Below are 26932 nucleotides of genomic sequence, written 5' to 3' on the forward strand. Positions count from 1 at the left end.
GACTCAGCGTGTTTGTCCTCAGGGCTGAATGTAACAGATGACAGAGATCATTGGAGCTTTTTTCCACATCACTCAGAACTTACTCCTTTTCACAATTTTCATAGTGTACTATGGAGACACAGACACTATTGTTACACTGTTTGTACCTAATGTTCTTGACAAGTGGGTACTTGTCGTTCTCCCTTTGACAGGTGTTAATACCTGGCACTTCATTTTGGTGACTACTTTTGATTCTGTGCTGCCATCGTCTTGTTGTGCTGCACAAATAGTTCATGCTGAAGAAATATGAGGCTGAAATGTACAGTATGCAGGTATTGTGTGTCAGACACTTCTTATTTACTCTTTTTAAACTCATACCCCTATGAACATTAAGTCACAATGATTAGTATATCACTCAAGTGATTGAGGGATCATTTCCAGGCCTTACCTGGGGCACAGGGAGGTATCAGAAGGACCAGTGTAGACCCTTTTAGAGGAGACTTTAGGCAACAGATGAGCAACATCATCACAGGACTTTCACCCAGGACACTGGTTCAGTTCTGCAAAAAAAGACATCAGTACTGAGTTTAGCCACTTAATGATCTATTTTTTAAACTTAACCAAACAGGGCTTTGTCATCAATCATTTTAGAAAGGAAGAAAACAAAACAAACAAAAAAGGAGGCAATGAAAGGTACTTTAAGACAAACAACTGTGACAAAGAAGGAAAACAGACTTCAAGTAAAGGCAAAAGGATGGAAGCAGATATATTAAAAGATTCAAGGAAAGAAATTACATATAATCATAAAAGCAATAACAGGTACCATGAAACAGGGCAGAAAAAGCTCCTAGACATTGGTCAGGTGTTAAAGATACTGGAATGACATACTAGGAGGGAGTACAACATATTTTAAGACAGTGCAACTGGGTTCCTTAAAACAGGCAGATTTGCACATTAGAAATAAGAAAATGTGACCTTAAACAGACACTAAAGGGTACCCAAAAACAGACGGAGCAAAGTTTCTAAAAGATAACAGACATTAGAAAACACATCAGGGTACCCTTAAAAGTACATGACAAGTTATAAAGGAGCTGAAAGGCCTTATAGGTGATGATCAAGGGTACCTCAGAATGTGCAGAGGCTCAGAAAGAATAATATTCAAAATAATATTTTTAAATGAGACCTTAAAACAGACACTGTAGGGTACCGTAAACATGCTGGAAAACATGTCAGAAAGAGGAAAAAAGACCCTAAAACAGACACTAAAATGTACTTTAAAACAAGCTGAACAATAACTGCAAAAAAAGAGCTTAAAGGCAACACCTAAGTCAGTAAGCAAAATCTAGGGTATCATCAGAGTAGGTAGTAGAGTTGGCACGAGCCCTCCGTCGTGCTGTGAAAGTCCCAAAGGACCAAAATCTATCAGCGGCCCCTGAAAGTATCACCAGGGGTGAAAAGGCCTGGAGAAAAGAGAGTCTGTCGAGCTTGACCTTGGCTGTGTGCATGTACCAGTTGTGGCAGTCCTTAGCGCCATATATGGCGGAAACTTATTTCTTACTTTACACAGATTGCTTTTTAGTTCAGGTGGGCTCTTTCCACTATAATATGCTGCAGGAATGTATGTATATATAGTTACAAATTCCTTTACACACTCTAAATTTACTGTATTATTACAAGCCCCCAACTGAACATCATATTTCTAATAATATCATTGTTTCTGATGGACTTAAGATAAAAAAAAAACCTATTATTTCTAAAAGACATAGAAAAATCCCAATATGTATGATGTTAATTTGCTACAATATGCCAAACGTTTATATTTGTTTATCATCTGCCAATAAAGCATTAAAGTAGTCTATCAAATGCATCCAATAGTGTTTGTTTGTCAGAGCCTTTGTCTGCTGCTGAACATCAGCCTGCTGTGGAGAGGTTAAAGTTGACATATGATCTCAGGTGGAAAGGCTCTTTGACCCAGATGTAAGCCTAACTCACATCTGTAAGAAAATGAGTGTGAAGCTGCAGCTGTCAGTCACTCCTCAGAGTAAGAACTGTATATGGAGCATGTAGGGATGGGGGGTATTGTTCAGCGTCTTTTTTAACCCAATAGGACCCATGCAAACAATCTTTCTAACATTGCTGCTTGACCTATTTCCTCTCATGTAATATATCGTTAAAGCAGCCTTGTGAAATGGCTTAATTATTTATGCTTGATTTCAAAATGAAGAGCTCTGAGAACATGGCTCCACAGGAGGATTGACACACGCAACGCTGCTCTTACAAGCACACACACTGAGGCACACTGGGGCCCGGCTTAACTCGAGAAAAAAAGAAAAAAAAAAAAACCTCGCACACCCTTGACTGAGTTCATCCAGTGTGTTGTGCACAGAGCATTAAAGCAAGAGTGAAGATAAATGCCCTGTCAGCGCCTTTAATGATTTATTTCAAACATTTCACTCGATCCAATAAGGTTACAATCTATGGCAGGTAATTGTTTATACAGAAATAGATGGCATTTTGTTTGTTTTATTGAGCATTGAGCAGAGTGAACACACTCACCCCAGAAATGGATGCACACTCAGAAATATCCCTGAATACATTCTGCATTTACAATTCTCATCACATTAAAACACAGTGCAGTCTTCAGCATTTTGACTTCTCATATTAGCCTCTGTAGCTCCTTTAATCTCCTCTTTAAGGGTGGGGGGCCTGTCAGTCCACATGGACATCTTACAAAGGAGCATACATCAATGCTTAAGACTACCCTTAAAAATGGACTTAATACAGAGCAGCATGTAAGAAAAGGAAGAAACCTGATCTTTAACAGGCTCTTAAGAATACCCAAAAACAGGTCAGGCTACATTTTTAGAGGGAATCCACAGATATTACAGCTTAAATGAACTTGGAAAAGGCTGAACCTTTTGAAAATAGATTAGGGCAAGGCATTTAATCGCAAATTAGATTAAATTGCAAAATGGCCTGCTGCAATTTACAAATCACAGAAGTTGCAATCTTTCTTTAATTTAGAATGTGCGAAAATACCAGTTTAATATATTCATTTTCTCACCAGAAGAGATTTTATGCACATTATGCAAACATTTAAGTGTTATTTTTTTAGAATGGTTTACAAAAATCCTCTTTTTTGTGTTTTATGTATATATCAAAACAAGAGACAAAAATGATAATCCTCTTTAATAAATAAATTTATAGAAAATTTGTTATACGAGCAAAAATAACTGCAATCAGATATTTTTTTAACATGACATGCTTCTCACTAATCTCTGCTTACATTAATGCCGATGCACCATGCTGCTGCTGTTGCTGCTGGCAAAGCTTCACCTCCTCCACCCCAGCTGCCTCCTTTATAGCTTAAAGCTTGTTGCAACCTCATATTTGTGCTACTATGTGAGAAATAAACAGACATTAAAAGGGCTCCTTAAAACAGCACTACTACTAAGAACTACTACTGTTAAAGTGCAGCCCCTCTGAATCCACCTAAGCTAAGCAGAGGTGTCCTTCCTGGCCCTGCACAGCTTTCTGCTTCCTTTCCTGAACTGAAGACTGTATTCAATAAAAACTGTACCTGAAGACAGGCTGAAATGTGAAAAGAAGATACTCCTTAAAACAGATGAAAATATAAATCTTAAAACAAGTGGAATAGGCACTTCAATAGGGTACCTGAAAATGGCCTGAGCAACATTACATGCTAGGAAGATGATACCAAAAAATCTACAAAGGGGTACCTTCAAACAGATGGAGACAATTAAAACAAGACAATAAAAAAACACAAACGGGTACCTGAAAACAGGCTGACATGTGAAAACAAAATGCCCCTTGAAACAGAAACCTTAAAACAAGCAAACAGACACCATAGGGTACCTCAAAATGGTCTGAGCTACATCACATGCTAGGAAGAAGAAGACACTGAGAATTCAAATAAATGGTTCCTTAAAACAGATGGAGATGAGAGTTAAAAAGAAGACACTTGACAATAAAACTCCCAAAGGGGTACCTTAAAAGCAACCAGAAATGTGAAAGGAAAATCCTTAAAACAGATGCCAATAGGAACCTTAAAACAAGTGGACAGACAATATAGGGTACCTCAAAATGACCCGAGCAACATTACATGCTGTGAAGAAGAAAACTGACATTTTAAAAAATCCATAAAAGGGTACCTTAAGACAGTAAGACAGATAAAGACAATAAAAATAAGACAATAAAAACTGCCAAATGGGTACCTGAAAACAGGCTGAAATGTTTGAGGAAAATACACCCTATAATAGAAAACAAAGGGGAGCCCGAGAAAAGCAGAACACTATTCAAAAAACAAAGACCCCAAAACAAACACTACATGGTACCTCAAAATGGCTAAAGCAACATGGTTAAACAAAGGCATTCTAACAACCCAAAAAGGTACCTTAAAACTTATGGAGACCAGAGTTAGGAAAAAAGCTTAAAATACACAATGAAGGGTAGTTAGAAACAGATACCATTTTATCTAATGGCAAGTTATTGTTACACAGGCAGAAATATATGGCATTTAGTCTGTTTTATTGAGCACTGAGCAGAGTGAACCCACTCACCTCAGAAACAGATGCACACTCAGAAATATCTACATGCAGCTTTAGAATACATTCTGCATTTGCAGTTTACATTTAAACACAGTGCAGTCTTCAGCATTTTGACTTCTCATATTAGCTCCTCTAATCTCCTCTGTAAGGGTGTAAGGCCTGTCAGTCCATATGGACGGGTGTGCACGTGGTCGTCCGATCTGCCACGCGCTGTTTTTCGCCTCCCTGCATGCGTGCATGTGCATGTGCGTGCGTGTGTGTTCTGCAGTTAAGTAAGGCATCAGAGCAGCCTGTCACTTGTCCCTTGGTATTGCTTTAGTCTGCGTCGACAGTGTGTCCACCCTGGGTTTGTCAGTGTCTATTCAGACCTGACCTGTCTTGTTCAGCACATGGCAGAGGATGCTGATGGACATTTCCAGTTCTCCTTCTCGGTGTCCATCACTCGGCGCAGGATGCATCCCTGACGCATCTTAGTTTGAGCTCCTGAAATTTGTTGACAGTTGCAGAGGGTGGTCTGCAGTTCTGCCACCCTCAATTACGGGAGATGTGATCTGATTCTGACTTGAGGGATGTAGGTTGCCTGCTGTGCATAAATGCTCAATTGTGGTCGATCGATAGCTTGCTAATAGGTTTTGAAAATTGAAAACAATGCAAATAGAAAAGATTCTTAAACCCTGCTGAGGGGTTTTTGAAATACAAACCCAAAGGGCTAAGCGAAGGTGGGGTAAGTGACATGGTTTATTTATTTATTTCCAGTCCTGGAGGATTAGATTCATTCATCCTCTTTCATGTTTGTTGCTTTGCTGCCAGTCAATCTCCTGTTTGTTCTCTTAATTTCCTGCGTGTCGCTGATGAAAAAGAAAGCAGTATTTAATTAGCACTCCCTCTGTTCTGCTCAAACCGTTAGTGTAGTTTTATAGGACCAGGAACGGAGCTCAAGTCTGTTTCTAATGGAGATGGAGGCAATCAGATAACCGACATTGCCACCCGTGCTCTCTTTTACTCTTCCTGAAGAGGACAACTTCAGCTTTTAATAAACATGTAATAAGAAGGAAAACAGCTGGTAGCTGCATCACAGATGGTGCCGTTCTTGGCATCTCCAAGGAAGGGACCACACATACAGATGGCTCATTATTCCAGCATTTGGTTATGCATATTGCACAAAATTTTATTCCAATGCTTAACAACCAGTATAAGCAATACAGGTGTTACTATTTTTCACGAGGTTCTACCTGCAAAGTAAGCAGCCGGGATCTTGTTTTTGGTTGTGTCTTTTGATGCGGATCAAGACTCTGAATCTTCTGTGCATCAATATTTCAGCGCTGTGTCTGTTTGTGAGGAGCGCCACCACATTAATCCACACTGTGGCGATGTGATTTACGGTCCAACAGCTGTCAGTCTAACCCTGACTGCAGCTCTGTTTCTCAAAAGCGCACCTTTGTGTCATTAAGGTAACAGCCCGCAAATACCTCAGCGGGTCGTTGATTAAGACGGAGGGAGAGGTATCGATCCCGAAGCAAACGGCAAAACAAGTCAGCACAGCGAGACCAAGGCCGAACACATGAGAGTGGGAGCAGCCTTGACTTCCATGAAATCCCTCAAACCCTGCTCTTTCATCTCAACTTAGCAACCTCTGCTACTACAGGCGCATTATTCCTGCATATTTCTGAACCCCGGCGTCCTCTGTGTATTATTTATATTCACTCAAATAGAAAATGTCACTAGTATAAATATAATTTGAATGAAAACAAGGCAAAGGATCCGCTCCCACGAGAGAAATGTGCTCTTAGTTGAGTCTTTTTTTAGGGTTGACTGTTTTAAATTACAGATGCTCTCTAATTGGCTACGGTCAAATAAAACCCGCCTAATGAGGCATTGCATTCATTTGCTTATTTCCTTTCAAGTCGTTCTCCTCTTTGTATTTGAGAGCAAAAAAGTCTGCTCTCATGCTCAGTGTTGATCCAAACGGGGTATTCTTAGTGAAAACACTTGCAGGCCTTAAATCAACATGTAAATATAGATCTGCAGCTGCAGCAGAAAACTGTGAGTTTCATCATTAAGGGTATAAACAGTAGAGATAATAAATCTAACTTTTATTCTACTTTTTTGACCAGAATCAGGGTTTGAATTCACAGGATGTGAATTCTGCCACTATGGCACAGAGCAGTGGTTCCCAAACTTTTGTTTCCTTAGGGCCCCCCCTACTTCTATCTAAGAGAAGCTAAGTCCCTCCCACACACTTGTAAAATTAAACCTCAATTTGAACTGTTTTCATGGACAAAATCCCAACATAACAGGCCAACACACACTCATTCAAGCTAGAAGATCTATGTATAAACTATCCATTAACCCTCTGAGGTCAAAGCACTCACCAGGCGTTTTTGCTACATTTCTATCTTTGTCATTTCACGTCGTAGAAATGCGGTTCAAACTCTTCTGTGAACAGGAGAATCTCCTCTTCCACTTCAGCCCTCCTTTGCCACCCCATGTGATTCACAGCCGGAGTTATAGGGCCAATAAGAAAGCAATGGGCACAAGTTGCCACCTCTCATTGTGCATCACTGGTTGACTCCTGCCTCCATCATCCTTTCCCAATCAATTAACACTCTTAGGCCCTCCCTATCATAGATTTTGCAGGAGAGGTAAGGCGAGAGACAGAAGCAAGAGGAAAGAATCAGACCTGTTGATCTTTGATGATGGCGAAGCGTTTAAATGTTGAAGAAGCCTGGAACAAATACTGAGAAGCAGTGATGAAGATGACAGCATCACTTTATGCTCAAAAAATGATATGACAAAATCTAATTTTGGACATGTTTTCTGCACTTACCTATTATTTAATCCATATATTTCATGATTTTTGTCAACCTAAGGCTTAAGTAGACCTATTTCAAGCACCAAAACAACTCATCCACATGACTAAAGGTGTGTTTTCACAAGAGATTTGAAAATGTAAAAACTCAGATTTCAAAATTCAGCATTTTGACTAGAATAACTCTTTACACAGTTTTTTGAGATTATAGAGTCAAAAATAGACAGTTGTGTGGAGAAAGTCATACCAGTTGAAGCAGTTTTTCTAACACAAGTCCTGCAGTTGAGAGCCTGATCAAACAATGCTTCTTACTGGCACTGATAAATAAGGAAATATTTGTGATTTAATCCCAGAATATCATCCAGATTTAGAAGATACATTTTTGTAATCTGGGCCCTGATTTCAGGCTGGTTCCACATAAATGTTTGACTTAATGTTATGACTTTAAAAACTACAGATTTAAATGTGACATCAAAATATATATGATTTTCAAAAATTCCAAGTTTTTTTTCTTGTAAAGTTACAATTTTCTAAACATCTAAATTTAGATTTTTTTCCTTGTGAATTTGTGTATTACTATACTCTGAAATTCTGAGTTATGTTTCCTGTAAATATGACTTAACAAGCTTTAAAAATGTGGGGTTTTTTTGTTAAAGAAAAATTTTTCCAAAAAATCGACTGATCCTCTTTATTTTTTTCATCTGTAAAGGAGGCCCCAATACACCATGATACATTGTGTTTCTAATCATGATTTCTAAAAGACATGCACAGCTAATTTTGGCATTTGAGCAGACATGACCTTCCAACCCACTCAGATCCTTGGTGTCCCCCTGGGGTACCTGGACCCCAGGTTGGGACCCACTGGCATAGAGGTTTGTGGGGAATGATGAGCACTGTTGTGCCTGACTGTGTACTTATTTTGGGTGAAAGTAGAACTATACATGTGGAAGCTGTTCTGGGCTCTTTGGTTACCATTCATATAATCTAACTCTTCAATTTTTCCTCAGTTTTCTTCTTGTGGCCATGTCCAGAGGGGTTGACTACAGTCCTGTGGTCCTTCAACTTCTGAATAGCACGGTCAGCTGTAGTCACAGGAACATCAAGCTGCTTGGAGATGGTCTTATAGCCTTTACCTTTAACATGCTTGTCTATAATTGTCTTTTAAATGTCCCGGGACAACTGTCTCCTTAGCTGACTGATTGATTACAATTTTGAAGACACCTGTGAGGCTAATTACAGGACACACCTCAGTTTAACATGTCCCTGTGGTCATATTATTTTACATCATTTCTAGTGGTACTATCAATTTAGGCCAGGCCAATGTCTTAGTTTGTTTTTTAAAATGGTTCTGTTGTACCAAAACTCAAAAGCATTGTCTGATTTTCATTCGCTAATTTTTAGCAAATTTTAATTAATATTACTTTTGTCAGTTTAAGTTTTTTCAGTGAGCAAAAAATTTTGTCCATGTGTGTGTATTTTGGAGCTTTTAATGCTATTATATTGAAGAAGACAGTGGTAGAGTTGGAAACAGGGGTGAGAGAGTGGGGAACTATATGTGGGAAAGGAGCCAGCCAGACTTGGACCTGGGAGACCTGCATGCCCTGAGGCATGAGCCACAGGGCCATCTCTGGCTTTAAAAACAATTGGAAATATTTGAAGGAATATGAATGGAACTAAAAAACATATACTGTATATCACAGCTTTAGACCTTTTTAATTGAATCTAGACATTTCCGTGGGAAAACTCTACTCCCCGGGTCTCTATTGTATGATGAACTATGCGCGGACTTCTCCTTTAATGTGATGATTAAGTGTGCTAATCACAAGTGAGAGCGAGACGTAGACACTTTTATCCGTCCGCCTCTGTGTGTTAGAGCGTGTGTGTCCTGAAACATCCGAGGGATTTTCTTTCAGACCTCCTCACACTTGACACTCCATGTATGCTGGAGCTGTCCTGTCTAATTTATACCAGGAGTCAATGTGACCTTTATCCTGGCAATGACTATAATGTACTTTAGCACATGTCATTCTCAGGTCAGGATCATCCCCTGTGTCATATGTTTTGTCTTGCATGTTTTACAGTCACCGGGGACGCACTGCTGGGCGTCTGTGCTGCAGCCTATTCAACTTTAAAGTGAGCTTAAGGCAGGTGAGAGCTTGGAAAACATGTTATTTATTCACCGCTGAGGCTGCTTCTAGAGCCCTATTTAATACAGCCTGTTATTATGGGCCAATTATTTCTGAATTATTATATTTTCAGAGATATTTATAGCCGGCATAATGTAATTAGGCATAATAATTACGCAGAAATGACTATTTTGAACCCTGGTTTAATAATAACAGCTTTGCTTTCTACTCGATTCAAGTCTGCAACAAATGCAGGAAACAAAGGATTTAAAGTGCTTAAAAGCATAGGTATGCTGCACAAAATAACTGTCACATGTTTTTGGCTCTAATTTCCCCCCTCATACTCATCTTATTGCTCATCAGCTAAGTTGTCAGGTCTGCTACATCCCTTTGATGGCATCACTGACAATTAGCAAGACGATGCCACACAAAACCATCTGGACAGGCACGTCTCTCGTTGCTGAGGGAGACAGTTTCTGGTGTGACAAAAATAAATCTCAAGGTCAGTCACTGTCACTTTTTAAAAGTATCAGATTCCTTCAGAGGTAGATTTATGGGATTGGATTTATTTTGAGAAGGTTTACGGGCTTAATGACGCTGTTTCTTCACAGACTGAGGAATTAAATCAGTAAAGAATACAAGCCTGGCTCTGCCTAATGTTTTACACATGACCGTGTTTTGTTGTGAAGATGCAGAAAAGAAGAGGAATTTATTAAAATGTGTTTATTTTAATGCAGATAGATGAACAAGATAGAAATACAGAAACAGATAGATAGACAGATAGATAGATAGATAGATAGATAGATAGATAGATAGATAGATAGATAGATAGATAGATAGATAGATAGATAGATAGATAGATGGATGATGGATAGATAGATAGATAGATAGATAGATAGATAGATAGATAGATAGATAGATAGATAGATAGATAGATAGATAGATAGATAGATAGATAGATAGATAGATAGATAGATAGACAGAGAGACAGATAGACAGATGGACAGATAGATAGATAGATTCCTGCTATTTTAAATGTGATAGACCTCCATGTCATCACTCTAGTACACTCAGAAAAAACGATCAATTATCAACAGGGTGGGAAATTGATTTTCTCCTTCCCCATACGCAGCAAATGTTCCACATAAATATATGATGTTTTGACAAACCTCTTTGTATGAAAGTTGAAGGCCCGGTAATGAAAGTCAGACTAAATGTGACTCTGTTAAAGGCCCACACTCTCTGGTATTAAACTGAGACACACTACGGGTGAAATAAGCCACCAGTACAGTGTCTGAAATAAGGGGCTGTTGTAGTTTTTAAGGCCATAATGGAACCGGAATTTTAAACTGTGCGACAGTATTACTGATGATAAAATCAAGCAACCTCCTCCACGATGTCTAAATCGGACTATATTCTAGTCAACATGCTCTACTGTGCAGAACTTTAAGGCATGTTTAGGCCACCAATTGAGGCTGATTAAGGCACAAATGTGGGGAGTAAACCCACATCAGGGCACCATCAGACGGGAAAAGGGGATTGACAGGACCCCGGTCATGCTCTGGATGTCCTTGCATATTACCAGGTGGGAAGGGAAAACAGTGTGCTTAAAAAATAACAAAGTCCATACCTTTAAGACGGAGCACAAGGTGGCGGAGCATGGCTGTGGATGTCCCAAGACCAGAGGTGAAAAGGCCTCGGATGGAAGAGGTGTGGCATTTAAGGCCCTGCTGAGAATCATCGCTCTGCATGCCTAAAACACACACAAAGAAAGAACTGTATTAGTGCAGTTACACCAGTGTGCAAAGATTTCAATACCATTGTTTCTTAACATGACAGAGAATGCATTCATTCAAAAACATGTCATATTGGAAAGTATTGTAGCATCAATCATTTCAATAGCCTCATTTGTCTTAGCAGTGTAGCTCTGTTCTTCCTATCACTTTTGTTCACAAACAATAAATGATCAATCAGTCTCTTCCCAACAGACACACTGAATTTTATTTACTTATTTATGTATTTTTTAATTCTTTATTTTTATTTCTATCATTTTGTAGTCTTATTGATTTATCTAATTAATCAGATTTATTTCATTGTACGTTGATTATATGTCGAATTATTTAATATGCAAATATGTGTAAATATTTAATGCATTTTTATTTTTTACACTGCTTTGGCAGTAACTGATCTGTTCATGCCAATGAAGCAAACTGAAACAGAAACTGAAATTAAATGTAAGCACTAGCATAAATACAAAGTTTGCCTGCTGATGTATCATGCCAGATAAGGAGGCTCATTAACCCATGAATGACTCTCTAATTGGGATCCTGGAAGTTTCCACAGGTCAATCATCCTCAGCTGATTTAAAAAAGGATACAGTTAGTTCTTGGTACCATTAATGCTGATTTTTGTGCTGGTAGTTTAGTGTTTTCAGTTATTTTTGTCACTGTGCTCTCAGGGCTCTTTGTTGAAAATAGTCCAGGTTTTGGAATAACACTGCTCATCTATGTCACTTCAACAATCAATCACAATTGAGAAAGGGCGGGACTTCCCCTATCAGCTTTGTCAACATCAACAATGGAGGAGGAACTTATCTGACCAAGCAAACAGCCCCGGTGAAAAGCATTCTCAAACTAAAGCCTTGTCCTCACAGAGAGGAAAACAATATATTTCTGTGTAGTTTTGAAAAAGTTTTCCATAAACACAGGATCATTTCAAGAATTGTCCGTGTAAGGATGACACCATTCAAAACAGCCGAAAATGCTGCAGTATAATTGCACCACAAACAGAAAATAAGATTGGAAAGTAAGCGCACCCAAACTTTTCGCTTACCCTGGCCCCTAAGGCTGTGGATACCGCCAGTGCAAAAAAAAACAAAAAAAACAACAACAAAAAAAACCCCAAAAACAAGCAGTTTAATCAGGAACACTCTCATCATACATTTAACCATTTTATTTCAAAATGGATGGTCTACTTGGCAGAGAAGGCTCTGCTCAAGAGATGCTCCCTGGATTAGTCAAGCAGTTTGACTTTACAGGGAGAGCAAGGCTAGAAATCCCCATATGGACAGTCATATTCATGACAATGCATAATGAATACAATAAAATCTGTTCAAACGCAATTAATCCATATGAGGATGCAACAAGTTTCATGCTAGAAAGGAGGAGGCTGGGGTGGAGGAGGTTAAGCTTTGCCAGTAGGAGCAGCTTGGTGCATCACCATTAATGTAAGTAGGGATGTCATAAGTCATATTTGAATGGACCACTGTGTTGAGAGAAGGAGCTGTGATTGGCTGTGGGAGATGGAAGGTGATAATTAGGATCAGCTGACCATCAGCTGATCATGGCTGGGCTGATGCTAAACGTCATTTTACCCAGAATTTCATGTGCTGCCCTTCTCATTTGTTCTCCTTGCATCATGCTAAATCAGCTCATTAATCAGTGATTAGAATCTGTGTCCTTTCTCCAATTGTGTGAACCTATTTCTGCTCTTTTTTGCAACCCTGTTTAATATTCTCTGCAGCTGTGTGTAACCGAAAACAACAAAAGCAACACAAAATGTCAGTTGGGAGTTCACAGGGCGGTGCAGGAAAGTAGAGAGAAGCTACAAAATTCCAAATTCATCTGATTGATCCTGGTTTGCCGATGTGTTTGCCTGGTTTCCAGCTGCTGTTCATTGTGTAGCTACTGTTTTTACCTTTAGTCACCATGAAACACACATACAAGCAGCTCTAATGACCATATAGGTCTTTGTTTTTACTGCTGCTGTTTGTTTAAATTGATTCTGCTGAGTGTAGGACTTTAATATTTGACATTATACAGCACACTTATTTCACATTCTTTCCTTGCAGCTCACTTTTTGCAGACAGGATCTGATCAAGGTTGCCGGGGCAAACGGATCGTTGAACAGAAACTAGAACATACTGTCATTGTTTTGAAGAGCACATTGGATGCAGGCCCCGCTCTCGCTACACTAACTCATCTGCAGCTCCTCCATTGTGTGGTCCCATGATGCTTCTCTGCTTGTGTGTCCATACATCATGTTTGTGCGCGCTGTACTAAAGCAGATCCCCTACAGAATAGGCTCCAGAGTGTCATCCGCACAGAGTTATCCCTCACCAGCGGCTGACCGTGGCATTATTCCGATGGGGACTGTTTGACTAATAAGCATTTTCGCTTCACGAGTGCTGGCTCTAGTCAATGCTGCTGCTCTGGATATACATGCCCAACAGAGGACACCTTGAATTGGAAAAAAAGAAAAGGTGGCCAACACTATTAAAAGCACCCACTGGTCCGGAAAACACACTGTGATTTCATTACAAAAATCATATAATGGTCGTAAACACAATAACAAAGTTGCACTTTTGCCTGAAGAATCTGCAGCGTATGTAGAACAGAAAGAGCCACTCTCAGGATGATTTTTGTTACACTTGAATGCTTTAGACTTATCTTTGTGTCTGATTTTCAATATTATAAAGCTCTTAGAGAGGCAAACAAATATTTAACTGAGCAGAAGTGGAAGGAGTCTAATAAAATAAACAGAATTGAAGGAAATACTTGACTTTAAATGAGCTGTGTCAAAAGAATAAAGCACAGGCCAAACACCAGCATACTTCAGTATTAAGGCTGTGCAATTAATCACATTTCACCATTATCACAATAAGAGCTTTCGCAATTAACACATCGCAAAAGTCAGAATTTATCACAATACAACAGAAAACCTTTTTAGAGCTTTCCCACTCAGCAATACATGCAGGCCCGAGTATTACAGACGTACTTTTACAACATTCTGATGCAGAAAAGTGAAGCTCAATCTTATGATCTGATCAATCAGAGAAGATTTAAAATATTTAGAATAACAGTTACACATAAAAACGCTCTGTTACAGCTTACATGTGCTAGTTGATTTTGATTTATCCCTGATCACATCAACAGTTTTTTATGAGGCAGAAATCTGGCAGAAATAAGTCACTTGTTTTATGAACTCTAATCTGGTTTCATAGTCAAACACAGGAGGAACTGTGACCTGTCAGCATTCTGGGAGTCTTAAACCAAAAGAACTAAAACTACTGCACTACTTTGGCTCCACTACAACATGTGTCTTCATCTCTCACTTTGTTTTCACTCACAGTTAAACCCATTGTCAGGCCCACGATGCTATCTGATTGGCTAGACATCACACAAGCACTACTCTGAGGTCTGGCTGCCTCTGAGATAGAGAGCGTGGCACCACTTCCTGTTTTTCTGCTGTTTCTTGTGTTGACAGAGTTAGTGCAAAATTGTGTTTTTTTGCCTCTGTTTTGATCAAGCAATTTTGCCTTTGCCTCTTTTAGTACATTTTGTTTATCATTTCTAATGCTCATCGGTTCCATCACTAACTATCAGTACAGAACCAGAAAAAGACTAAATTGACCCGTAAAAAGCAACAGTAATGGCTAAATTTTTATTGTCAACATTGGTATCAGAATCCGCCTTAATTTGCACAATTGGTCTCCAGCTTTTAGGTAAATTATATGGTTGCATGCTCCATGTACAGAGGCTTTAGTCCTTGGATAAGGTGGCCTAAGTTTGACTCCAGCTCTCAGCATGTCACCACAGCATTGCCCATTCTCAGAACCTTGTTTATGTCTGTCTCCTCTGTCTTTCGGCCTTTAAGCACTGGGTCAGCTTTTTTGTCAAAAAATTCCTACATGTTAATAAATAGGTTTTACACTGTGATAGTTGTGTTTGCACAATATGACACTGAAACTTTCATCTGGCATGACTTTTGTGGGGTTTTTTTTTTATCTTCCAAAATAGTTTGAATGGACAAAGGACTTTTCAGGGCAGCAGCTGCAGCTCCTTTCCCTCCCTCTCCTGCACTTCAACTTTCACTCTAAACACTGTGATTTGCCCATGTATTATGGGGATATCAATCACTGGACATCAGGGATAAAGACCAAAATTGTCCTCACAGACAGAGATTGAAAAAAAAAAAGTTGCGCTCTCTCTCCGTCCAACTTTGTACAGCAACGTGATGCACAAGCTTGTACAAATAACCTCTATGTCAGGCGTGGATGGATGCAGGGTTTTCCTTGTCAGGGAAACAGCCACAGAATGATCACTCCTTTTTTCATTACAGTAAAAGACAATTTTGCCTCGCACTGCGACTTGCTCTGTAAAGAAAAAAGTAAACACATTAGTATTCTTTTTAAAAGATCACATCAGTGTGTGGGTTAGTGTGCAAAGACCTATGCAATGAAGTCATAAAGCCCAAAGAATACATTTATGAAACTTCCCAAAAGCACAGCATCAATCAATAAACTAATGATTGATTTGTTGTTGCAGATCCTTTGCAAATGTACAAATCAGTGCATACTCTAGTTAAAAAAAGGGAGTGAAACTCAACAAGAGCCATCAGCAACTTCACTGGTAATCTGCAAATCTTCCTCAAGGAGGCAACTGGTCATGATTTTATCATTATCACAACAACCAAACTTACAATAAATGCATGGCACCACAATTACAAAGAAAAATATATTCCATGTAAAATAGCAATGTTTTGCAAAGCATTCTGTTTACCTGTCAGACAGAGAACTGGGTATAAAGGACAAAGTATTTGATGCTGTAAGGGAAGCGCAAGCTAGCTCTCTGCAACGCTCCCATTATCTAGAGAAAAAAAATCTAAATATCCAAAAACAGACAGACATAAAAACTGTGATTTATAGCTAAAATGCTCTCTTTATTTTTATTTATTGCACCTCATATTATTATTGTAATAAGCCATTTAAAAATGATGAGTAACTGATTTATTGCTGCAGGTATTTTGCAAAGTCAATCAGTGCTGTCTAGTTAAAAAGGGAACTTAAACTCAGCCATCAGCCACTCTGGCCATCTGCAAATCCACAAATTGTCCCGTCTTCCCCAAAGAAGGTCACTAATTGCAACTGTATCATTGTCTATTTTTAAAGTAAAAACAATAAAAAGTAAGACAAATGTAAAAGCAACATGATCGCAGAACAAAAACATTAAGATTGATAGAAAATGAAGAGTTAAAACCCATCCTTCATGCAGAAACAAAACTCAAGGAAAAAAAGTGAGTTTCCAGGTTGGATTTTAAAAGTTTTATCATTATCCCAGGAAGAGAATTCCCAATAAGCACACTGCAAAAGTCTGAATTAATCAAGATTTCTAAGAAAAAGATTTTGCAGAAAAAAAGCAAGCCTTCCTGAGCCAGGATGCTTGTGGTTTACCAGACAGAGGCCTGGGTATAAAGGACATGCTTTGCTCATGATGTAGTCAGGTGAAGCTCATACTGTAGCTCCCTGCTACCCTTAGATTAATACGATCATACTGGGCAGATCTGTTTCCATCCAAAGCTAGTGTTGGTTTCAGTACTTCCATGCCGTGTAAGCCTGGCTCTGCATGAGCGTTTCAGCAAAGGCAAACTGATACAGTTACATCCACTAAAATGAGCTGTTTTACAGTAAGAAGTTCAGGTATTATGTTAAGAAAGTGTGACTGTACAATGCTGCAGAGCTTACATAAATGTATCAGAATAAAAATAGCTCATTTGCTCTGGGATATCCTCCTGCTAGGTATTTCAAACATGAGCTGCTATGCTTCTCTAGGTTAAACATTGTCAAAGCAGTCAGGTAAACTTTATCATGTTTCTAAAAGTGTCCATTACTCATTAATAAAGATCTCAAAGGTATCTGTTCTATGAAATTGGCAGTCTGTTCGGGCCTTCATGTTTGGAGCTGCAGGTGAGAAAGAGAGCAGCAGAAATACCTCGTTGACCCTCTGTGTGCAGGCAGACGCTGCATATTTCCACAACCACCCGCTAAAACTATTTTAGCTCCGTGATGCTACCTGAGTGTTTTCCTCCCACATGGAGATAAAAATGCACATAGCAAAAAAATGACCTCTCTTTCCCTTCAGCCTGTGGAGCTAAACTGTCAGAGGAACTTGGAAATTTGTTTTATTTATGTCTGAGCGCTGTAAATAGTTTTGGTTGCAGCAGCCAAAAACAAATTCTCAGCAGAAATTCTCTCTATAGAATCATCTCTGGCTATAAGTTAGGGCTGGGAAATATGGAGCAAAAACCCCGATGTTGTTCAGGTGTATATTTTTGTACTGTAAAGAAATAACAAATGACTGTCATAGTGCATAAATTGTGCAAAAACATTAGCAACACTTCTGTAGACTGAGGCTGACAACATTTTAATACTCTCAGAAACCATGTTACAAAATAATCCTATCTCCATAAGTTAATGATCAATGGTATCAAACAGTACAGAAACTTAATGATCCAGCCATATTTTAAATTAAAAGAGAAAAAGCAGAGCCAAAATTGCACAAATGCATTGGCAACATTTCTCAATAGGGTTGGGGTCAGGGGAGGATGGGGCCCACACCTTTAGTTTCTCTTCCTTTATGCCCATAGCAGCCAATGACTCAGAGGTACTCTTTGCAGCATGAGATGGTGCATTGTCGTGCATGAAGATAATTTTGCTACGGAAGACACAGTTCTTCTTTTTGTACCATGGAAGAAAGTGTTCAGTAAAAAACTATATATGCTTTGCCAAGGTCATTTTCACAACTTCAGGGACCCCAAAGGGGCCTACCAGCTCCCTCCCCACGATTCCAGCCCAAAACATGACTCCGCCCCTTCCTTGCTGATGTTGCAGACTTGTTGGAACATGGTGGCCATCTACCAACCATCCTCCATCCATCTGGACCATCCAGGGTTGCACGGCCAGCTCCAACCACATTACCAAAAAGCTGCCAACATATTTTTGCAATTTAGACAGTGTGCAGTTTGCCTGCATTGTTTTTAGCATTAAAATAATAACTCCATGATTTTTTAAGGACTTCCATTTCTGTTGCCCTGGCATCAAACACGTCAAATATTGTTTGATTTAAAAAGATAATATTAATGCTCCTAAATTCAAAGTTACAATAGATCAAATATTTTTTATTTGAAATGTTTAATGCACAGCATTCCAAATTACTATGTAAATTGTATTTTAGTGTCATAAACATTCAATTTTTTGTTTTTCAATGAAACTCGTGGATGGTATTGTGTCTCAGGGCTCTTTGGATCACTGAAATCAATCTCAGACACCTGTGAGAATTAGTTTGCCAGGTAAGCCCAATGAAAGGAAAACTACGTAAAGACCCTGTAAAGTGAAATCCAAAGTTTATGTCTTAACATACTAGGTACTGTATGTTGGAATTCAGTTGCTGTAAACATGTGAGAACACTGAGATCTGCATGTGACTGAATTTTGGATTTAGACTGTTAGAAAATTTTTCACCTCTTTCTTGGATGGGTTTAATGTGGGTGGGGAATGAGCTCGCCCCTCTAACACTACAAGATAAAATAACAGAGCAGTTCATCTCAGTACAGTCTGTTGTTAACTGATGTCACTGCCTTTATTAAAAGTTAACAGTCAGTTAAATGCTGCTTTTTTGTTCATTGTGAGGTAAATTTGCCAAATTTATCAGCTACAGCGGCCTATGGATCATTTAAAGCATCATAACAGAGATTTGAGCCAGAAAACAGACTTTGTCTTTTCTTCTAAGGTCAACAAAAGGTAAAGAGGCTGGCTAACGGAGTGATTTGAGAGGATCATATTTGTCCTGAGTGGGCGTGGTTTCAGCTCATTCAACAGACACACCCATACCATCCTGGAGCAGATTTTACTGCTTCATTTTTCTTGATTTTGAAGCTTAATCTTATAAACTTAGAGATGCTTTAATTGACTGAAATTTGACCTGGTGGTTCATAACACAGTGAGCTATCATACAACAAACCTAAATACAGATCTATTTTCACTTTACAGGGTCTTTAAAAAGGATGTTCCACATTATTAAGCAGGCCACAGGTTTCAAGCAATATGGGAAAGAAAAATTATCTCTCTGCTGTGGAAAGCTACAAATAGTGTTATGCCTTGAACAAACTATGAAAACATTAGATATTTCATTAAAACTTAGGCACGATCATCATACTGTGAAGAAACTTGTGGCTGAGCACAGATGGGTTCAGGCAGATAAAGGCATAAAGAGGAAGGGTTCTGCCAGACAAATTTATCGGATTAAGAGAGAAGCTGCTAAAATGTCATTACAAAGCAGCAGACAGGTATTTGAAGCTGCTGGTGCCTCTGGAGTCCCACAAACCTCAAGGTGCAGGATCCTGCCGAGGCTTGCGGTCATGCATAAACCTACTATTCACCCACCCCTAACCAATGCTCACAAGCAGAAACGGTTGCAGTGGGCCCAGAAATACATGAAGACTCATCCTCCCCTGACCTCAACCCTACTGAGAACCTTTGGAGTATCCTCAAGCAAAACAACTATGAGGGTGGGAGGCAGTTCACATCAAAACAGCAGCTCTGGGAGGATATTCTGACATCTTGCAAAGAAATTTAAGCAGAAACTCTCCAAAAACTCACAGGTTCAATGGATGCAAGAATTGTGAAGGTGCATAACACAGCATTCCACCTCCTCACTCACATGATGGTGTGGCCCCTTCAGACATTTCCAGGTTGAGAACAGCAAGGTGCATTGCCTATTGTTTCCACAGCTGTGTCTTAAGCCGGGTGTACACTGTGATTTTCCTGCAATTCAGGGACAAATTTTGAGTCGCACTGCTCAATTTGAAGTTGGGCCGACTTTCAGTCGGATTGCACATCGTTTGTCGTGCTGTGTTCAAGGGGGTACAGCCAACCATGGCCAAACTACGACCCAAACGATGACCTGCTCCTGACCTGAATTTCTGGCATGTTTGATATTTTGGTCGTAGGACTCCAGATACTTTACGGTGAGAGCAGAAACGCAAGCAAAATATACATTTTTGGGGGATTGTTTACCTTTGTAAACAGTCAGATAATGTCCTAAATTACCATCACAACAGCTAGAATGACTTTCTGATATCCATAATAAAGGAAATAAACAAGCAGGAAATATTCCTAACCACGGACCTGCAGCTGACACAGATGGTGATGCTGATTGTGTGTGTGGGACAGAGAGATAGCGGGAGAGAGGGAGCAGGAGAGATAGAGCATATGACTGGAAACACTTTACCCTCAGTGTGTAAAATTTTTAAAAAGGAAACTCCGCAGATTTCTGTCATAGTCTGTCCCGACTTCACTCGTACAGTGTGAGCACTCAGGTCGGGAACAATGGTCGTGCGTCGTAAGTGATTCAGTCGCACAGCATGAGATGACATTTTGGCACGACTGTCGTATGGTCAGCTTGAAATCCCACAGTGTAAACTCGACTTTACTTTGTGTTGTGAATTGAGGACTCTGACAAAACTGCACTCCATTTGGTGTATTTACTAAACAGCAAAGTGTTGTTTTGGTTTCATGGTTGAATTACACATAATGAGGGAGAAAAGCAGTTAAAAGTGCCCTTCTTAGTTCCCGCTGCACTATGACGCAATCCCAGAAAGTGTTACAAGAAGCTCCAAGTGCAAATCAGGAAGGCTTTTCACTCTCGTTAAGTAAAATTCATCCATGAAACCAAAACGTTGGATTTTCAGATTATCTTGTCGATAGGCAAATAATTAGTAGTGGTTCTTACTGTAAACAATCTCTCCATTGAGCATTAGGCCTGACATCTTTGTTTTTTCAAATGGTATAAACCACATCAGTAACAACAAATTCTCTTACCCTACATCTCTTATGTCCTAAAGACTTAATATATTGTCCTGCCCTCTTTAAACCTCACTGTGGATTTTGAGTTTTGTGTTGCTTTGCTCTGTGTGGTCTATACTGTACACACAGGTCCAGTTTCAGGCGTACTGTTGCTCAACAAAGTGTTGCAATCACCTCAGCAGACCACCCTGACAACCTCTCCTTGTGTTGCCGAGGCTTCCCTGCAGAAAGCCTCACAGCACAGGGATTCGGTCCGTGGAGGTTTCCACCATCAGATGGTGAATAACGTCTGGCAGTCTCTCACGGCAGGGCTTTGGTAGAAGTTCAGCACACATGAGACACCATCATTTGAAAAACATCTGTCACTCTGACAAATAATAAGAGCACAGGGTCTCCAGGGAAAAGGGAAGTGCAAGCTCCATATTTTATTTCTTTCTGTACAACACTGCGACTGACTGCTGTTTTTGTGTGTGGTGAACTGTACTTTGTGTCTAATGCGATGCATGCTCACACTGACAATTGACATTTTAAGGGCATTACCCTTGACAAGGCGACCTGGACAAATGAAAGAAAAAGGCAGAGTGATTTATCAGGAGCTGGCTGACGAAATATTGTGATTTACATTTTTTTTCCGGTGCTGTTTGAGATGAATCTTGGAGACGTGCACCACACCCCTGCTGCAGGCTGTCTGCAGAGCCGCCTGATGACCTGAGATCAGGTAGGGCTATATCTCCCCAGAGCGCTTGCAAAGCCAAGACAACGCTGCACTGCTCTCCTTTTCTAATTCTGCCACTTCCTCCTGGCTTAATTGAGAATTTGAACAAACAAATTAATCATTGCAGCCCATAAAAATGACAGGATTCATGCAGTAGCATTCTTCATTCTCTCTAATTTGTTGTGTGTGTTGTCGGCCCCCACTCCTTGCCTCTCTTCCCCGTGCCTTTTCTCAAACCCCCACAGCAGTTTTTGTGCTGAATCTGCTGGTTTACCCCCTTATGAAAATTACAAATACTTGTCAAGGTTAACGAGTTAATATTCTCATTCAATATTTATTTTATGGGCGAAAGAAAGCGTCTCCCTTCAGCGCGTCCTCCTCCAGAGCGAGGATGGGTTTGTTAATCAAAATGACAAGGACAGTGTCCTTTTGATAATCCCCTGAATCATCGAGAATAAAAAATGAACTTTATTAATCAGCCGCCCCTGATTAATTGTTATGAAGTGTTGCTCATCCATTTCCCCTGCATTTCCGTAATTTTCACAGAAGCCTAACAATCTCCCCAATGATTTGAAGCCTTTCGAGCTGGCGTTGCATTCAGCAGCGTAGCAATAAATAGCCGGGCAGCACTCTCTTCTTCCTGGATGAGCTTCTGCACACTTTTACAGAAACACAATGCTTATTTTCCCTCTCTGCTTACAGCAGGAGTTTTTTTTCACTAAACTTCTTGAGTTTGCATTTTTTTTTAAATGGCGTTGTCCAAAAACGTCAATACTGACACTAACATCAGTTTAGTAGCAGCCATCAGTCTGCCTTTATGTTTCTATTCTGCATCAATACTGCAGTGTGTGCCTGACTCATCCTTGACTGTTAGGAACAAATGTGATAGCTTTTCCTCTGCATGTGGGAACAACATCAGCGCTCAGCAAGTCACCGGAGAGGAGGAAGACTTTAGAGTAGAGATGGAACATGTCAGGACTGTGTCTGTTTAATTGGATTTCTTTGTTTAGTGCACATTTTCGGCCTATTTATTCCTGTTTACTCGTTTAAAGTCCAACACTTCACTGTAATACTCATATTTCAGTTTTTTCAACCATTTAAACCAGATACAACTTCTACATGTTTTGTAAGATCTCACCATTTCTACAACACACAATTTATCAACAACAATGAATAGTCCCTCCCTGCAAATTACCTTGTGCCACCCTGGTAGGCAGCAACAAGACTGACCGGCTGGCCAAACTATTTCTTAGTATTTTTTTTATCCTAATTTTTGGCCAAATGTGGTCTAAACCAGGGCTGTCCAAAAAACGGCCTGGATTGTGGCCCATGGTCCAATTTTGATTGGCCAGCAGCAAATTCTAGAAATAAAATGAAATACTGGCCCACATTTGAAGATGACTAAATTGAGACAAAACTGTGCATGATAAACACATTGGCAACCAAAATAATAACAATGTCTTGTTTCAGTGTTAATTTCGTCAACTAAAACTATGACTAAAGCTATTTGTCGACAGCCTTGTACTCCATGACAAAAACTAGACTAAAACTAGACAAAAATAGATCTGTGATGACTAAAACTGACAAAAACTAAGTTCAGTTTTCGTCAAGATGACTGAAACTAGACTAAAATGTAATTTAGTAGTTTTCAAAGGACATTCAAGATCCAAGATATTTCTCCACTGTGGGTAAATCTGTCAAAAAACAATGCATCTGTAGCTATTCTGCCTCTCAGCTGTAGAGAGCAGGGACCCCAGGTTTGGCAGAGTGCAAAGAACACACTACCACGATTTGGTATGAGATTTAGGCAAGAACATACGTAAATGCTTGGACTAAAACTAGAAAACTAAAACTAAAATGTTTTTGAGTTTTCGTCGACTAAAAACAGACTAAAACTAACAGGCATGAGATCAAAAGACCAAGACTAAAATTAAAAATAGCTGCCAAAATTAACACTGTCTTGTTTTCTAACTCCATGATGGGTTACAGCAGCAAATAGCAGGATCAAGAACATTCCAGGGGCGGAGCCAGTGGTAGCTAGGATCATAACTGCATCAGCTGACCTCAAGCAAGAACTTATCACCTGATGGCCAGTTGATTTGCTCCAAGCACGCTTTCTGCTTATCTTTCTGGGAAAAAAAATCGCAATTAGATTTTTTTCCCAAATCATTTAGCCCTAGTTGTCCTGCTTTGCTCTCCCTGCCAAATATAAATTACAGCAACAAGTGCTAATTAATAACTGCTAATAAAGAAATATTTATAGCTATAAATTATGTGAGTTACTTAGGCATAAACAGTCACTAAGCATATCTTAACCTACATTTAAACAAACGCTCACATACCTCACCTTGTGGATATAAAAGTGGCCCCAACACTCATATATTCTGTATGTGGCTCTCAGTTGAAAAAGTGTGGACACCCCTGGTCTGGACTGTAAACTTTCCGCATGCGCTGCAACCTGCTAACGAAGTGCACTGCAGAGCAAATTGCTCCCATTGAAGTCTATTTCTTCAGTAACACTGCACACGCCCCAGTTAATTTCCAGAGCACCCAGGAAGCACCATTACACTCTTCTCCAATAGAGATGTGCCCCATGTCTATTTTCACATAGAGTAGATCGATCCAAACATCTGGAATCACAGCAAAGCATCCAGTCAACTTCAACAAACAACACCATGCATGAGCTCACAATCGTAAATCATCACTATATCAACATTACGTCTCATCCTTGCAATTCTACCCACAGTAAAAAATAGATATGCAAATGGGAGCGCCGGCGCTACCGCAGGTTTAAAAGAGGTAAAACTTCAGAATTTTTTTTTTTTTTCATGAATATTAACAGATCCTCCTATTTTTTTCTGGAGTGGTTCTAATAAACTGTCATAATAATGGTTTATACATAGATCTTTTTTCAAGAACAAGTGTCTGTAGGCCTTTTATGATTGGATTTAGTCAATGAAAACAATCGAAAGTGAGTGTACTTTTTCAAAGTGGGTCATGGGGGCCTCGGCTTTTCTTAGATGCAAGTAGGGGGGTCCTTAGGAAAAAGTTGGAAACCACTGGGATAGAGCGATAGCGGAAGTTTCTAAGAGCAAAGAACTGCGCTGAAAATATGTTCACCAATAGTGAACCACAGTAACGGCTGCCTGTGGAGCTCTATACTTCACTCTTAAGTGGCAGCTCACATCAGCTCCATCTCTGAAAGGTCCATCTCTCCACAGACATAATTCAGCTTCTTTTAAAGATTATTTTTAATTTTAAGATGGTTAAACATACAACCTGACGTGCAATCACTTTGTACACACTGCAAAGCAAATCTCAGATCCTCTGAGGCCAACTTGACTCACCTTTAAAACACATTTAATGTAGGAGTTTTTAAATGGAGTTGTATTTAAATTTAAAAATGAACTGCTGACAGAAAAGACACTACATAGTCTGTGTAAAATAATGAATACTGCATATATCTATGATATCTATGATTAATAAATGACACTGAATGCTGTTTTCACAGTGGATGGTGCAAGGTTGAAAATCTGATGTAATTTACATGAGTGTGCCTGTCGTGTGGTACTCATTTACTCGTCCATGAAACAGAATACACAAAGTTTCATATCAGAAGGGTGTCTTTCCTTTTACTCTGTCTCTGCATGGCGTATTATTACAGAAGGGGGGTCCTGATGAAGAGAGAATATTTCATGCCAAGCCCATTAATCAGCATCCATCCATTTCACTTTATTTACACTGAAGTTATTTTATAATCAGCTCCGTATTTCAAAAAATCCACTGTAAAGGAAATGATACATTTAACGAGAGCACGCTGTGAATTTCAGCCTCTTCAACAGATTTAAGGGGGTTGGGTGGCTCACATGCAATTAATTGTGGAGGTGTTTTATCCATCAGAATGAATAATTTAAAGGGAATGTTAATAGGTATCCCAGACTTGGCCAAAGGAAAGGAGACAAAGTGTTGTTGAAAGACGTTTCATTACTTTCCCTCTGATGCTGCTCTTCATTTGTTCTCCTGTGTCTTTTTTGGGTCAGTCCGCGTACAATTAAGGGTCGGCAAAAACGCAGTAAATAATGATTGTTTTTATCACTATTATTATAATCTTTATTAAAACTACAACGCGTACAAAAAGATAATCTAAAGGCTGCAAAGCTATTATACTTGATTCATAATGGCGCAGTGTCAAGATTATAATCACTGCAGCACAAAGGCAGAAGTTAAACTTTGCTCATAAATAAAAACGAGGGTGGTTCACAGCACATGGGAACCAAGAGTAAATCTGAGGAAGAAGTTCCCCCTGCAGAGTTACCTTTGAAAAATCTGCTTCATGTAACATAAATCGTTGCAGGGAGGAGCCTTAAAGCCACAATCCATCTCTTTTCTGTCCACATAAATGTTGAGTTTATTCACTTAAGTAACTGGAGTTAAAGTTACATATAGAGAATCAGTGTAGCATTATTTAAATCACAATCTGCTGCTTTAGCCTAAAAACAACAACCTAAATAATCTTGGTACATTTGCTCTTGGCTAAAGAAATACTACCCTGGTGTCTACATTACATTATCTTATTTTTATTTCATTTTAAATGTTTATTTTTTACTTTTAGAGGACATAAAATGTGTGTCACAGCATTAAATAGGTCAATAAAATAAAAGTTTTCATATTTTCATTAACAAAAAAATGCAAAATCTTGTGTTTTTCTCATAGTATTCTTAAAAGAGCATTCATAACACACCAATCTACAACTATTTATAAGTAGAAGAATCAAATTCCTATACAAATACAAATCAGTTGTTCTCAGTCTTAGACTATTTTCTAACTTTTCCCTTACCTTTACATATGGAAGCCTATTTCTGCCAAATAAAAAAAGAAAAAGTGTGAAAGGAAATTCGGGGGGGGGGGGGGGCGTTAATAGTTTCTATGTAGATTGATTTAAACTGGACTCTGTGTTTCCTGCCTAAGATAGGTCTGTTCTTATATTTAGTGCAGTTTAACCCTTGGGGTTCATGCAGCACAGATCCATGCCACAGGAACACCCTTTGTAAATTGCTTGGTAACTTTTGAACTATAACTTTTAGGCACTTGCATG

At 39.2% G+C, this 26932-nt stretch overlaps 1 protein-coding gene across 7 annotated transcripts in view; it reads right to left on the reverse strand.

Moving 5' to 3' along the window:
- The window catches only part of LOC121517482 (teashirt homolog 2), a 235374-nt gene that overhangs the window by 103132 nt on the left and 105310 nt on the right, over positions 1-26932 (reverse strand). For all 7 annotated transcript variants that reach the window (XM_041799295.1, XM_041799292.1, XM_041799294.1 and 4 more), the window contains 2 exons: positions 11113-11235; positions 428-539 (listed from right to left, as the gene is read on the reverse strand). The gene's annotated coding sequence lies outside the window, so the exon portion shown is untranslated. The remainder of the gene's footprint in view (positions 1-427; positions 540-11112; positions 11236-26932) is intronic.

The sequence above is a fragment of the Cheilinus undulatus genome, linkage group 11, assembly GCF_018320785.1.
Source record: "Cheilinus undulatus linkage group 11, ASM1832078v1, whole genome shotgun sequence".
NCBI classification, from domain to species: Eukaryota; Metazoa; Chordata; class Actinopteri; order Labriformes; family Labridae; genus Cheilinus; species Cheilinus undulatus.